The sequence below is a fragment of the Protopterus annectens genome, chromosome 16.part0 (assembly GCF_019279795.1).
Source record: "Protopterus annectens isolate FY-2018-M chromosome 16.part0, PAN1.0, whole genome shotgun sequence".
Classification (NCBI taxonomy): Eukaryota; Metazoa; Chordata; order Ceratodontiformes; family Protopteridae; genus Protopterus; species Protopterus annectens.
Genome location: NC_056750.1, coordinates 875701682 through 875716488, shown reverse-complemented (window position 1 = coordinate 875716488; position 14807 = coordinate 875701682). Strand labels below are relative to the sequence as shown.

Sequence of the window (14807 nt, the reverse complement as noted above, 5' to 3'; positions counted from 1 at the left end):
CTTTCCCCACAAACTAAAGGTAAAGTTATACCCACCCATCTTCAGCGAACATTAGAAGTTATAGTGTGAATGTCCCAAAGGCAGGACAGCGTACTGATGAAGAAAAAAGCAGACATCAACAGCACATAAATCAGAGGAAACAGTTTAACTTGACGGAGGTACCACCTAGGAACCCTACAGCTCCAGGGCAGAGTTCAAATACTAAGGAACTTCAGCCTTTGGTCTCCATGGCTGCTACCTATCGGGAGATAAAATAAATGAAAGTGACTCTGCAATTCTTTATTGAAAAAACAGACCTTAATTTTCAATGCACTTTTAATGCAGAGTCAAATGCACTCCAGGAATTGAGAAGGAAGGACCAGAACTCCAAGCACAAATGGATGCCTCTGAAGCCAGACAAGACTATCTTGAGGCAAGATTAAGAAATCTGAAGACAGGGCTCGAAGGAAAAATACAAGCTGATAGGGCTCCCAGTGCAATTAGAAGGTCATAACTGTGTAATTGTTGTACAGGAGATACTATCTCAATGGACAAATGAATCTATAAATGATATTTTAATAGAAACAGCATACTGCACACCATGGAGGCTTCAGAGAATAAGTTCAGGATGACCAAGACACATTGTGGTCAGGTTTGCAACTTAACGCCCACAAGGAAAGACTGTTATCCCTACTTTGGAAGCCAGATAATAAACTGACCTGGGCTTAGAAATAAATACTAACAGATCAAGATTTTCCCCTGATAACCAGGAAACTGAGATTAAGTTTCCTATCTATAATTAAACTACGTAGACTTCTGGATGTCAAATGCAAGTTATTTTACCCAGACTCTTTATAAAGATTTTTTCACCAGGTATGGCAAGATTGATTACACAGCCAGCAGAAGCTAGAAGGTAAGTATTAAAACATGCATCAACAAGGTAGGTGGGTCAGCCAGATTCAGCAGCAGATGCACAGAAATTTTTATATGCACATGATGTGTTTTTTTACTTGATAAATCTACAAAACGAAATTTCAGTCTTATGAAACTGAGACAGTTTCAGTTTTTTGGAGGCATAAAATTAATGAAGATAAAGCAAAGGCTATAGTGGTAAGCTATGTGCCTACATATGAATTGGGTTAATAATACTTATATTTATAGGGACATAATAAAATGAATTATTTAGATATAAACATTCTGTATGGATTAAATAAGGATTTTGTTATGGCATCTAAGGACATGTGGGAAGAGACTAAACCAACAATAATACAAAATATCTCTTGGGGGGGACTCCCTAGTGCCCCACATGCTGGGTCTACTAGTTAATCTATCCCAACTGGACTTATTCCTGTATTGCTTGGATCAGTCGAGGATCCTAAGAGCATTTCAGGAGCTAGCCATCTTTCCATACAACCAGGGTTTTTTCTTTCTATGCCCTACCCATTCTTCCCTCCCTCCCTTCCTGTGACGTTATGTCAGATGGGCAAGTGTACAATGAGGATGCTGCTGCATATCACCCTACCTTTGCAGCAGGTCAACCAGGTCCACCCTTGCCTTCTCTTAGGCTCGAGCCACCTCACAGCAGTATCCCTAGTCTACATCACGGATCGTCACAGGAGATACCCATGTTCATAGGTAGGTACTAGGCTATTTGCCCTAGGACCTATACAAGCCTAGCCAAAAAGGTACCCTGGCTTTTGCCACCCAAGAAAATTATTTTCCTGTGCCCCTGTCAAGCAGAACCACAGAAGTGATCCCCGGGGTGAATTTCCTATTACCCATCCAATCATCAAGATTTTTCTTGAAGAGTGCTAATGAGGAGCTCTGTTTGACATAGATAGGTAGTCTGTTCCAGAGTATGGGAAGTCTCTGGGACAGGAATCTATTCCCTCCAGCATATTCTGTTTATTGTGGTGACAAGGTTTAGGTCCCTAGAGCGTGTAGCTCGGAGGGATTGGGATTTCTTTAAGTGGAGCATGTCCAACAGCTCTGGGTTTGACATAGCTTTGTATGTTAGGCAGAGATCGCCTCTGAGTAGGCGATAATGCGACTGAGTAAAGCTGGAGTTTTTTGAGTCGGTCTGCGTAAGGCATCTGTTTAAGGCCAGTAATCCTCTTTGTGAGGTATTTTTGCGGCCTTTCCAGTTGTTGTAGATGTCTTACGAGGTACATACCAAAAGGGGCATTGTACTCTATAATGGGTCTAATGTGTGATGAGCAGAGGGGAACAATGACCTCTTTTTCTGGATGAGAAACCTTTTGTGATGAGGTGTGCCACGTAGAAGGATTTTCTGACCACTGTAGAGATGTGTTTATCAAAGGAGAGACTACTGTCCACCTGTGTCCCAAGGTCTCATCACACTTTCGGTGTTAAGTAGACTACCGCCTATGTGGTAGTTCATGGGTACAGAGTTTTTACCAAAGGAAATGACAGTGCACTTTTTGGCATTGAACTTGAGATCATGGCTCTGACACCAGGCATCTGTCTCAGTGAGGCCCTATTGTAGGATGTCCACATAGCTAGGAGTTTCGATTATGGCTCCTAGTTTGCAGTCATCTGTGAATTTAGTTAGCCAAAGACCTTCTGTGTTAGCCTGTACTTAGTATGAAGTAGATACCAAACAGGAGAGGACCCAGGATTGAACCCCGTGGTACTCCACTTGTCACTGGTCTTAAGTCTGATTTGGAGTCTGCTACTTTCACAGTGTGGGGGTTCTGTCAGTAAGCCAGTTGGCAACCCATCTTGTGACATAGGGATTTATACATAGTTTAGTGAGTTTATGTATAATTCCAGAGTGGGGGGATGGATGAAATGAAGGCTGATATACATAACACAATGAGAAGGTTATAATTCAGAGTGGAAAGGGACAATGATGATGAAACTGGGCATGGGAGTAGTTCAAGATACAAGGAGAGAGTAGAATTTTGGATGCAGGTCCTTAAGGGGAATAACATCAATGCAGAATATTATATTCATAAAGTAGCAGAAATTACTCTAAGAACTAAGCCAGGATGGCATGATGGTTAAGGTGTTTATCTTACAGACACAAGGTGCAGGGTTTGATTCTCACATCGGGTAATTGGCTAGGCTTGAAATGGCTCACAAGAGCAGTTTGCCTAGTTCTAACCTATGAACCTAAGCCAACATGGGAATGGAAAAAGGAGATTCTACCGATAGGGATGACTGCAAGCAAGTGTACAGAATATATCTAAAAGGGTAGAATTTCACTGAAGGATATTAGCAAAGCAACCAAGGTGTTTGTCACTCATCCCTCTATAGTATGGATGATGAATAGGCGGGGTAGTTCATTTATATGCTTTATTACATAAAAACATATCAGGATGGATAGCAACATTACAAAATATAAACAAGCTGATTAACTGACATACTATACAGACATACATGCTTACATCTCAACAGCTTACTACAAAATAGCAGTCAGGCTCACATTAATTATTAATGCTCAGTATTTATACACTTGTGCAAACCCCTGGAAAGCTTCTTAAAAGCATACATACATATTGATCTACATACTCCTTCTTAAATAGATTGCCCTCAAATTAAATGACATTAGAATAAGACATGCAATAATACAGACATTAGAAACAAACGCAATGTTCTTGTCCAAGTTGCAGTGTATCTGTAACATGGTCTGGAAATGCGACCTGATCTAGTAATATAGTAATCAGAACTGGTTTAACAACAGGAACAGTCATCACTGAACGATTTGTATCAGGAATTTTGGGATTCATCTCAGGAACAGGAATATTTACTGGAATGTTATCTGGAATTGGAACATGGACAACTCACTCTGAGATATAGAATCTTTCTCACAAGCAAAATGCTGTGGTACAGGTTCAGACATCGGCATCAAATGTTTCCGGTTCCACCTAAGCTCTACTCCTTGTGATTCCACAATGTACGATCTCAGCTCTGGGCAAATACTCTTCACGACTCCAATCCGATCATAACCTTTGCACGTTTGCATTCTCACTGTCTCTCCTTCATGTAATGGATTGAGCAGTTTGCTGGACTTGTCATAATAAGACTTCTAGGCCAAGTGCTTCTTTGACAGATGGGCTTTTACTGATTTGTTGTTCTTAGCAAATGGAATCAATAAACTACTGCTGACTGGTAATGTGGTTCTGGTTTGTCTCGACAGAAGTCTCTGGGCAGGTGAACCAAGATGTTTATCGTGAGAAACATTTCTGAGATTCAAGAGATTCAAGAAAACATCACTATTGTCTTGTTTTGACTTTCCTAGTAACTGTTTTGTACTTTGAACTGCACTTTCTGCCAAACCATTTGTCTCCGGGTACTCAGGACTACTCATAACATGGATAAAGTCCCACTTATCAGCAAATGTCTTGAATTGCTGGCTTGTAAACTGTATACCGTTGTCAGAAATAACTTTGTGTGGACTAAAATGGACTGCAAAGTGATGCTTCATCGTAGTAATGACAGTGCTGGATGCTAGATTAGGAAGTAGGTCAAGCTCAAACCAATTTGAATAAGAGTCTGCTAACATCACCATTCCATTTGAAAATGTCAGTGGCTACTGTCGACCAAGGTAGTTCAGGAATTTGGTTTAGATGAAGTGGTTCCTTCTGTTGATGCAGCTTTGTACTATTAGATACAGAACAAGATGATAGTACTCCCTCAATGTCTTGTGAGAAAGAAGGCCAAACTACTAGTCCTCTCACCCTTCTTTTGGTAGAATGTGCTCCTGGGTGGCCACAGTGCATGATAGTAATGTACTCATATTACAAGGACTTTGGAACAGTTACTTTCAGACCTTTTATGACGATACCATTGTCATACAAAATCTCATCTCTGTAAAGAAAATAAGGTTGCACTTCTTGAGGTAAACTAGATTGCTTTGGCAGCCATCCTTGTTTGATAAAGCAGTTGAGCTTCTGTAAAACTGGATCTGCGGCTTTATGACATCCAAGCTCATCAAGGTGCGTCGAAGAAACATTTCTCATTTACATGACTTGAAGTTGCACATTCTCATGCTGTTCAGTTGTATTTCTGGGCGATCTTAATAAAGTATCAGCAAGATAAAGAAGTTTGCCTTTCTTGTAGACAAGATAGAAATGATACTTGTGCAATTTCAGCATCATGCGTTGTAATCTGGCAGGAGTTATAGGCATACACTTTCTCAAAATAGAGACTACAGGTTGGTGGTCAGTTTTGATCTGGATAGGTCTACCATAAATATAATGACAGAACTTCGAGCATACAAACACAATTGCCAAGAGTTCTTTAAGCATACTGCATTTCAGTTTGGGTTAGAGTTCTGGATTCATAGACAACAGGTTGACATCTTTAAGAATGACTGCACCAAGTCCAAATTTCGAAGTGTTACATGAAAGAGTAACTTGTTTGTGAACATCATAGTACCTGAGAGTTGTTGGACTGGTCTCTGGTGCTGTTCCAACCATGATCAGGACACATCTTTACGTGTTAACTCTCTGAGCGGTGCTGCTATTTGACTCAAGTCTGGATTGAACTTGCCTAGATGGATAACCATGCCAAGAAAATGTTGTAGGACTTGAACATTGTCTGGAGCTGGCATCTCAAAAATAGCTGTTTGCTTGGAAGGGTCTGATCATAAGCCTGAACTGGTAGAGAAATGACCAACATAAGTGACTTCTTATACCTTGAATTTGCACTTCTGAAGGTTCAGCTTAAGTTTCACTTCACAAGCTCTTTCCAGAACTTTCTTAAGGTTTCTGTCATGCTAAGTGTCACCATTACCTTCTACTAGAATATCATCTATTATAATAGCGCATGGATACCCAGAAAAAAATTGCTCCATTGTACATTGAAAGACGTCACTGACAGAATTTATCCCAAATGGCATTCTCAAAAATTTGTACCTGCCAAAAGAAGTACTGAAAGTGGTTAGCAATGAAGATTTATGGTGAAGCAAAATTTGCCAAAATAAATTCTCTGCATCTAAGACAGAGAAAAAAAAGTGGCATTTGGCATAAGAGCTGGAACTTCTTCAACTGTGCGCATTAGACAATGAGGTCTTTTTAGTGCTTTGTTGAAATCTCATGGATCAATACATATTCTGATATCATCTGAGCTTTTCTTATGAGCTACCACCATGGAGGATACCCATTCAGTCAGTTCATCTACTGGACAAATCACACCTTGTTGCACAATTTTATGTAGCTCGGCTTTGACTCTGTTCTGCATAGCTACTGGAACTTTCTGGGCTGACATCTAGATCTAACTTCATGGAGTATACAACTGGGAGTTTACCAAGTTTGTCTTTGAAAGGACCAGCCTCAGTAGTGAAAATATACTGGGTAAAATTAGAATAGTGGTCTTTTAAGCTAACATGGTGGACTTCCTTATTAAATGAAAGCAGTCCCATTTTCAAACTGCCTGTGAGGCTCTAATAATGACTGTACATGCCTTTTGACCATATAAAATAATAAGTTGTAGCTTCTCCCAGTAGAGTAACATGAAAGCACTACTGAGCCTTCGGTCTGAATCTCTTCGCCACCATAAGCAACAAGCTTTGCACACTTTGCTAAATCAAGCTTCTCACCAGCACATACTCTAGCAAATGTTTCTGCAGACATAACATTGCACTTTGAACCTGTGTCATCTTTGAGGTCTATGAAAGACCCATTAATCCAAACAGTACAAAATACTTCATTCTTTGCCCATAAATGCACTGCATTGACTGTTTCACTAAGCACAGACACACCATCAACATAGAAAGTAGGGTAATAGCTTTCTAATTGATCAACTCGTTTTTTGGAGTGTTCCCTTTTATTAAAAGAATGTGTCCCTTTTGATTTACAAACCTTTTGAAATTATTCCACTTACTGAATTTGTGGCATTGTTGACCAAAAGCTAAGCACTTTTTCTCTTTTACATTCATGATTTTCACAACAGTTAGCAATAAAACTGGGTGGGGGCCCATTCTGTGAGTTTGCTGACTCGCTCTTGTGCTTCACTGAGACTGTGCATACTCTGGAATTTCCCAGTGAGTGTTGCAGGGGTTACAGTTGCTGCCATGTGCCTGGGCCTGTTTCTTTTTAACCACGTGCTGCATACTATTAACATCGGCATGCATTTTTCATTTGTAAGGATATTTGTGTGCTTTTCTGTAAGCTCATATACCTGAGAAATCGCATCGCAATGGCCTTATTCAAAGTTAAATCACTGTCATGAAGCAAAATCTTTCTCACAACATCGTCTTTAATACCACACACAAGTCTGTCTTTTATCATCTCATCCCCTAAATCACCAAATCTGCACATTTTAGTCTTGTTTCCCAAATCAGTTGTATATGCTGCAAAAGTTTCACCAGCTTTTGATCCCTTATATAAAATAAGTGCCTTTCCATTATAATGTTCATTTGGGGGTTACACATTTCTGTAAATTTACGTTTTAAGCACCCAGGGTCTTCCCTTGACTCAATCAGTACAACTATAGGACGTTTTTCTCCCTCTCCTGTAAATACAGCAAGTGCATACACAAATGAACACTCTCCTTCTATGGCTTCTGACCCAGCTAAATTAAGCAGAATAATGCCTTTGTACAGTCATCTTTATCAGAAAATACAGCCTGTATGAAAATGTCATACTCTTGCTCAAACACTCTCCAATTCTCTGCGATATTAGTATCAAATACAAGTGGTCCTGGTTTTCGAAATCCATCTGCCATACCAACAAATTATGCCCAACCACACTGTAAAAATGTGCCCCTTGTAATTATGTATGAACAAGCTGCTATGTGTGCTTTTAATAACATTCAAATGCACAATAAACTCCTCGAAACACTGTACTTTGCAAAATATGCTCTGAAATGGCTATATTTTGTGATATAACTGTACTGTAATACTGCACAAACATGCAAACACTTCATACACTTCAGGTATCTCATACAGCTTTAATTAATAAGAAAAAGTAGCACAGAGCAAAAAAATGCAGTTATTTCCCTTATTTTATTCATTTTACGCAGTTTAGACTTTATTTCAAACATTTTCCATAGTTATTTCAAATATTTATATCAATATGTCAAAGTTTCAGACATTTTGTTTACTTAGAAATTTGTTTAGAGCATTCTGAATGCTTTGCTTCATATTTTCTGAATAAGAAATCATTTGAGCAAGTTTTAATGCCTGAAATTTGTTTCCGAGCTGTTTTGGGAGTTATACGTGCAGTAGGGATGACTTACTCCTGTATATTCCTCCAATCTTAACCGAGTGCCTCTCGGTCTCGAATCTGGAGAAACTAGATCCCATTTTGACAGCATGTCACTCGTCCCTCTCTAATATAGATGACAAACAGGCGGATAGTTCGTTTACATACTTTATTACATAGAAACACATCAGGATGGATAGCAGCATTACAAAATATAAACAAACTGATTAACTGACAGACCGTGAAGACTGGTAGAGAAGGGTGAAGGCTCCAGCCTAGCCAAACAGAATTTGATACATAATTCTGGCATTTGTAAATATAAATGTAAAGTACAGGCTTGTTTCTTAAATGAAAGAAAATACTAAAATGTTGAACTTCAGGATTGTAGCAACATTGCCATCTGCTGTATGGAAAACTAAGTCACGCATTTCAAATCTTTCTTTTGAAGTTAAAATTATTTCAAATCTATCCTTTGAAATGTAGAGCTCGGAGTCAGCCTGTCTGAGCTAGCACATTCTTTCTATTGTTTTAACTTAAGGAATAATCACTAGAGTGTGCATGTGAAATGTTTTTTTATTGTAGCTTTCTGAGCAGGTGTTAGATTGTTAAATAATGCAGCCTGTTGGCCTGGGAACTCCAGGCTAAGTGTCAAAGAAATCATGTAATGGGAACTAAATGAGAATTATGTAATCTGGGAGGGCCCAGCAGAAATGTTTGTTAGTGATTTTAAAAACTATTGCTCAGAGAGACTGTAAGCATTTTGATCTTGGACATCTAACTCAGCACTGCCTATGCTCTTAAGTAAGTTATCTTAGAAGTGTGTTTTCTTGTAGCAATAGCTAGGAAATTAGAAAAGATTAGACTAAGTGTTTTTCTGTTATGTCAGAACTGTACTGTGGAATTATTTAAAGTTTCTGTATGATCTCTGAACTCTTGAATAGCACTGTGGTGTAGTAGTATTATCTTGTGTTTTTAGTATTTATTATTAAATATTTTTAAACCCTTTTCAATTGTGGCTGGTTTATGTAGAGATAATTTAAGCTCTAGAGTACATTGCATATTTATAGAGTTTATTGTACTAAGCCCTTCCAATAAGCCTTGATTGCTTAAGTTACACTACTATTGGGTAATAATATTGCACAGTAATAATTGGACACCCTTTTAAGGGCCTTTTAGTAGCTGATAAATATTAGCTGGTGGTGGGAGTAATTACTACAGTACATTCTGGGTATAGGGGCACAGCTGGATAATCTGTCAACCTTTCCCAGGAGTGTCTGTGAAGTTGTATAAATACTTATCTCAAAGTGCGAGTGTGTGTCAGCTACTTGGGCAGGGACACAAAGCACTGGTTGGACAGAGAGGGTACTGGAGGTTAGCTTGCCAGCTAGGCTGAGATCTGGACCGTATAGCTGTGCCAGTGGGTAGTTTTATTGGGAACCTGGAAAGCAAGGGAGCAACCAGCCCCAGACTGACTGTGATCTCTGTGTGTACTTAAGGGAAATTGCACTTTACTGTGTGTATTTGTTATCCTTTTCTCTTATATGAGACACCCTCTCTGGTGTTAGTGGTGAGGCTTGAGGCTCCTTGATTGCTGGGCCAGGGCACGGGCATCACACAGACATACATGTTTACCTCTCACAAAATGGCAGTCAGGCTTGCATATTCTCAGTATTTATACACTTGTGCAGCCCCTGGAATGCTGCTTAAAGGCATACATACATACTGATCTACAGTGTTGGGAGCAATTAACTACGCAGGGAAAGATAACAGAGTAGTAAGAAACTAAGCAGAAATTCAAACTGCTGGTTTGAGACCGCCTTCCCTACCAGGACTGATGATAGAGTACTGGTAAACAGAAAGAAATACTAGAGTTTTATATGAATGACAAACTCTGGTAGAAGGTTTTAGTCGAGTCTAGAACAGAATCCACTACTAAAAAGGGATAACTAATAGAGCATATAAAATATTGCATGATAATCACAGGAATCACTCAGAGAAGGGTAGAAAAAGATTGTGAAAAGAGAATGGAAGGAGATTTAAAAGGAAAATGGGAGGACAGCTGTGGGGCAACAAAAAAAACAGAATGTTTAGGATCTTTGAATGGAAGTGTTTAAATGTTTTTATACCCCAAGCAGACGTCAGAGATTTTTTCCCTCACGTAGACAGCAAATGTTGTAGATATGATGGGACAGAAAGAGATAATTGTGAACATTTTTTTCGGGGGGGTTGTAACAAATCAGCAGATTTTTTAAATTTATTTCAGAGGACTTTTGTCAGAAATAACAAGGGAACAGATTGTCGTAAGTAAAAAAAATATTCTTTTGAGTTCTGATATATGATCTGAATTGCCTGGATATACTAGGGCCTTACTGAGTTTATTGCTATTGGCTGCCAAAAAAGCAATTACTGGAAAACAGAAATCAAAATCTGTAACTGAAGTTATACTTAACATAAACATGCAAGCTGTTTTTCATGTCTTTTGGGGAATGCAGACAGGAAAAGGACAAATAGCATCTGTGTTAGTAGGAATGCTCTTATGTGCATTTCCAAGAGGATTAAATTTAATTTTAGAATAGATAATGCCTGCCTGTTTGAGGCAACTACTTGTATATGGTGAGTAAACTCCCTCTTTTGGACAATGTATATAGTTTTGTGTGTTTACTGTGATTTAAAGGCTTTTAAAACTGTATTTAGTTTTTGTTTGTTTGTTTCCTGAGAGTTTTTGCTGAAGTCAAAAGTCTGGAAATATGTGGCATAGTTTCCAACACATACGAGAATCAGCAACTACATAAAAGATCAGACTAGCAAACAGTGTGTGCATGTAAGCGGTGAGTTGAAAATGGTCCCATAGCATATATTAGCTAGCTGCAGAAATCCATCTATGACCCAAGAAAGCCACTATTGTCTACCTACATAAACTGGAATCTCTCAGTAATAAAATAAATACCTTTTTCCTAGGTAATCTAAACTATACAACTATAAAATGGGAAACCTACACCACCGCTAGAGGACAAGTATAGAAATGTCTGTACTTTGCCAGTACAAACTCTGGAACAATTAGTCAGAAAACCTACTAGGAAAAGCAACTTTGTGGATCTTGTCTTTACTAATGTGGGGACATCTTGCACCATCCTTTGCATATTTTTATCTCTTGTTAGGTCTGAACATAAAGCAGTCTCCTCTGAAATAAAATTGAAACCAGAGACCCCTTCTAAATTTACTTTAGAAATGTCTGTAAAACAAACTACCTACTCCTAAGTGATACATCAGCAAGCTTCAAATCCCCACCAGATGCAGTTAACTCTACTGAATATGCAGAAATGTACACCACCACACTATTAGCTTGTAAGCAGCTGCAGAAGTGTAGCTAACCTTTAGAAACAAGTGCAGGGCAAACCCCAAAAACAACCCCCATGATTGAATCGTAATATCAACAAGCTTTACAGTAAAAGGAAGAACATTTTGACCAAAAGTAAGAGTAATCCACAGAATGATACAGCCTTTACCACTGAAATAAACAAGCAACTCACAATCTTATTAAAATCCATCAAAGCCAAGTTTGAGACTAAAATACCTCCCAAGCCAAAGACAATCACCAGGCCTTTTTTTTTTATTATGTACAAATCTCAGAAGCATAGCACAGCAATGTGCTGAGCTGATTATGAAAGATGTTACGTACACTGAGGCTGAACATATAGCGAACCTACTGGCACAACCTCCCCCCCCCCCTCCATCTATCACACAAAATCTACCAGAAACCGACTTGCCTCTAGCTATTACACAAGACCAAGTCTTAAAATCACAATCAAAAGTTAAAAATACTGCATCAGTGGGTCCTGACAATATCCCTGGATACATCTGAAAAAGCATAAAGCACAATTTAGAACCCCCCATCAACACTGTTCAACCTCATACTCCATACCGGTTTTGTACTAAGCAAATGGGGAACAGCTAAGTCATTCCCTTGCATATGGGAGGACCTTCTACAGACTCAGGCAATTATAGACCCTTAAGTCTTCCCAGCCTCATATGCAAAACCATGAAAAGACGTATTATTGAACAATAAGGACAGAGAACATCAAAACACTGTTCCTACCTCAGTTTAGATTTGTCCAGGGCAGGTCATACTTTCTCAACCTGGAGGACTTTTTTAAAAAGGTCACCAAAGCAATGGATGAAGGCAAAATGGAACATACTGTATACCTCGACCTAACCATGGCTTTTGACACAATCCTTCACCCAGGAATAGTAGACAAGTTAAATAAACTGGGAATGAGTCCCTACATCACCCACTAAATTGCCAGCTGGCCCATAAATTGGGCACAGATCAAAACGGGAGAAAGCTATCGCCACAAAGAGACCTATCACCAGTAGAGTTCTCCAGGGTTTGGTGCTGAGACCTCTCACATTTGACATCTACTTCTATGAAGTAAAAGCCAATACCAAAGGGCTCTGACTGATCAACTTTGCAGATAACTGCCAGCTGGGAGCAGTCATTGAAACCTCAAATGACTTGGCCATCTTGCAGAAAAAGTTGTCTCAAACAAATAACTGGCACCAGGATCATGAACTGAAACTAAATGCCAAAAAATGCATTACCGTATCCTTTGGGAAGTCATCTATCCCAGAGAACTACCACACTGACAATGCACCTCTAAGAGTTGACCTAGTTGTTTGAGATTTGGGAACTTTTTGGTCAGTGGCCTAACTTTCCACCAATTTGTGTCTACTATCATAAGAAAGTCTTCCTACATTTCACAGCTTATAAACAAAGGGACTGCATCTACATCCAGAGATGTCATTGTCCCCTTTTACTCAGCTACTCATTAGGCCAGTCATTGAGTATAATGACCCCTTTGGCATGTATCTGTCTAGACAGATGCAATAGCTGAAATGCCCAGAAGAGATAACTTACTAAAAGAATACAAGGTCTGAACAATATTTCTTACAAGGGTCCATGCAAAGTCATACCACTATATTTGATATCCTACAGACTACTATGAGGTGACCTGTGTCCGGCATACATGGCATTCTCTAACCCAGTACTGATGGGCTTACTGCACATCAGCAAGTTAAACTGTATCAGAAATACTTGGTCCAAGTCTAAATCTCTCATGCAACATCAACAGAACAGTTTGAAGGGACAAATACATCTCACAGAGGATACTGCTGCTCTGGAACAGACAAACCCATCCATGTAAAACAAAGATCATCCCTGTCCCTATTCAAATGCAACTTAGATCTATGGAAGGGTAGCAGAAAATTTACCACAGGACTTTTCCTTGTGCTTTATCGCACATATGGGTCCCTTCAAATCATACCTCTCAACCAGTTAGCACAAGAAGTCTGGACAATGCCATAAATAATGGCGGGACAAAGGACCAAAAATAGGGACAATTTTAAAATACTTCTTATATACTTAAAAGATTGATAGAATAACAGGTTTTACATTAGCGTGACTTGTCTGAAGGGTATGAAGTCTGAAATTCAAATGTCTTGCATGATTTTTTTTTTATTCAATCCACAATGATCTGCTAGAAAACCAAAAAACGTTTACGAGCAACAGACCAAAAATATGTGGCAAAAATCTGTCCAGTTGAGTGGTATGCTTCAAATTATCTATGGTATGATCTCAGTTATTCTTACTAGCAGTAACATACACTTATTAACCATAACATGGGTAAGGCTAATCTAACACCAAATGGGATAGGTGAATTCAAGCACCAAAAGCAAAATTGGCTAGGCTTAAAATGGTCCACAAGGGCAGTTAGCCTAGTACTTAACTATGAACCTATAAGAATCTGTTGTGACCTGGCTCCAAAGGGGAATATAACGAGAATTTCTTCTTGCAAGATTTAGACAGTTCCCAGGTGGGAAAGGGAGAAGGATGGAAGGGGGCATAGTCTTTTTTTTCCAGACCGAGATTAAACCTGATTTGTACATTCTTTTTTCTTAGAGTTGCCCTGACATTGCTTCTTGAATCTTGAATTGTTGCTTCCCTGATTTTTGTTGGGATTGTTTAAATTGTTTTCCGAGAAAAGGTCTAGGGCTGGAAGGGTAATTTCTGTTATATTTGGAGATATGGGATTGAAAATTGTGCTCAACCCTTTTCCCATCTTATCAAATCTCTTCAAAACTTCAGCTAATAAGATGGCAAGTAATAATTCTCTGTCAATGAAACCGTTAAGAATTTCAGACTTGACATCCTCAGGATGGTTAGCCATATGTATATGTTCATAATTGAGCCAGTTGCTACAGATCTGGAGATAGCATCTACATTTTAGAGAATGTTTAGTGACTTGTGTGACTGAGGAAATCATGGAATGTTGTGAGGATTTAATGTCAAGAAGGTTACCTAACACCCATCTTATTCATTTTTCACTTAAGGATGAACTTTTGCCCTGTTTTGGGTGTCAACTGTTGGTTGTGGTTCATGTTTTAACCATCTTATTCATATATGGCAATTAACTGTTCTGAAAGCTAGGGAGGAAGATGTATAAACTTTCTTTCTGCAACTGTCAAAAGCTCTGTCATCCTTGTCTGAGGGTATAGGATTAATGATGGTAAAGAGATTTTATTGGGAGGGACTGCTTTTGAAACGTAAAATGTGAAATACACCTTTTGACACTGTATCTCACATTTTAGACCTTCAAAGAC

The 14807-nt window shown here is 38.9% G+C and overlaps 1 protein-coding gene across 1 annotated transcript in view; it reads right to left on the bottom strand.

Annotated features, from left to right (window-relative positions):
* Positions 1-14807, bottom strand: part of ATXN2L (ataxin 2 like) — a 1992254-nt gene that overhangs the window by 1963655 nt on the left and 13792 nt on the right. The window lies entirely within an intron of this gene.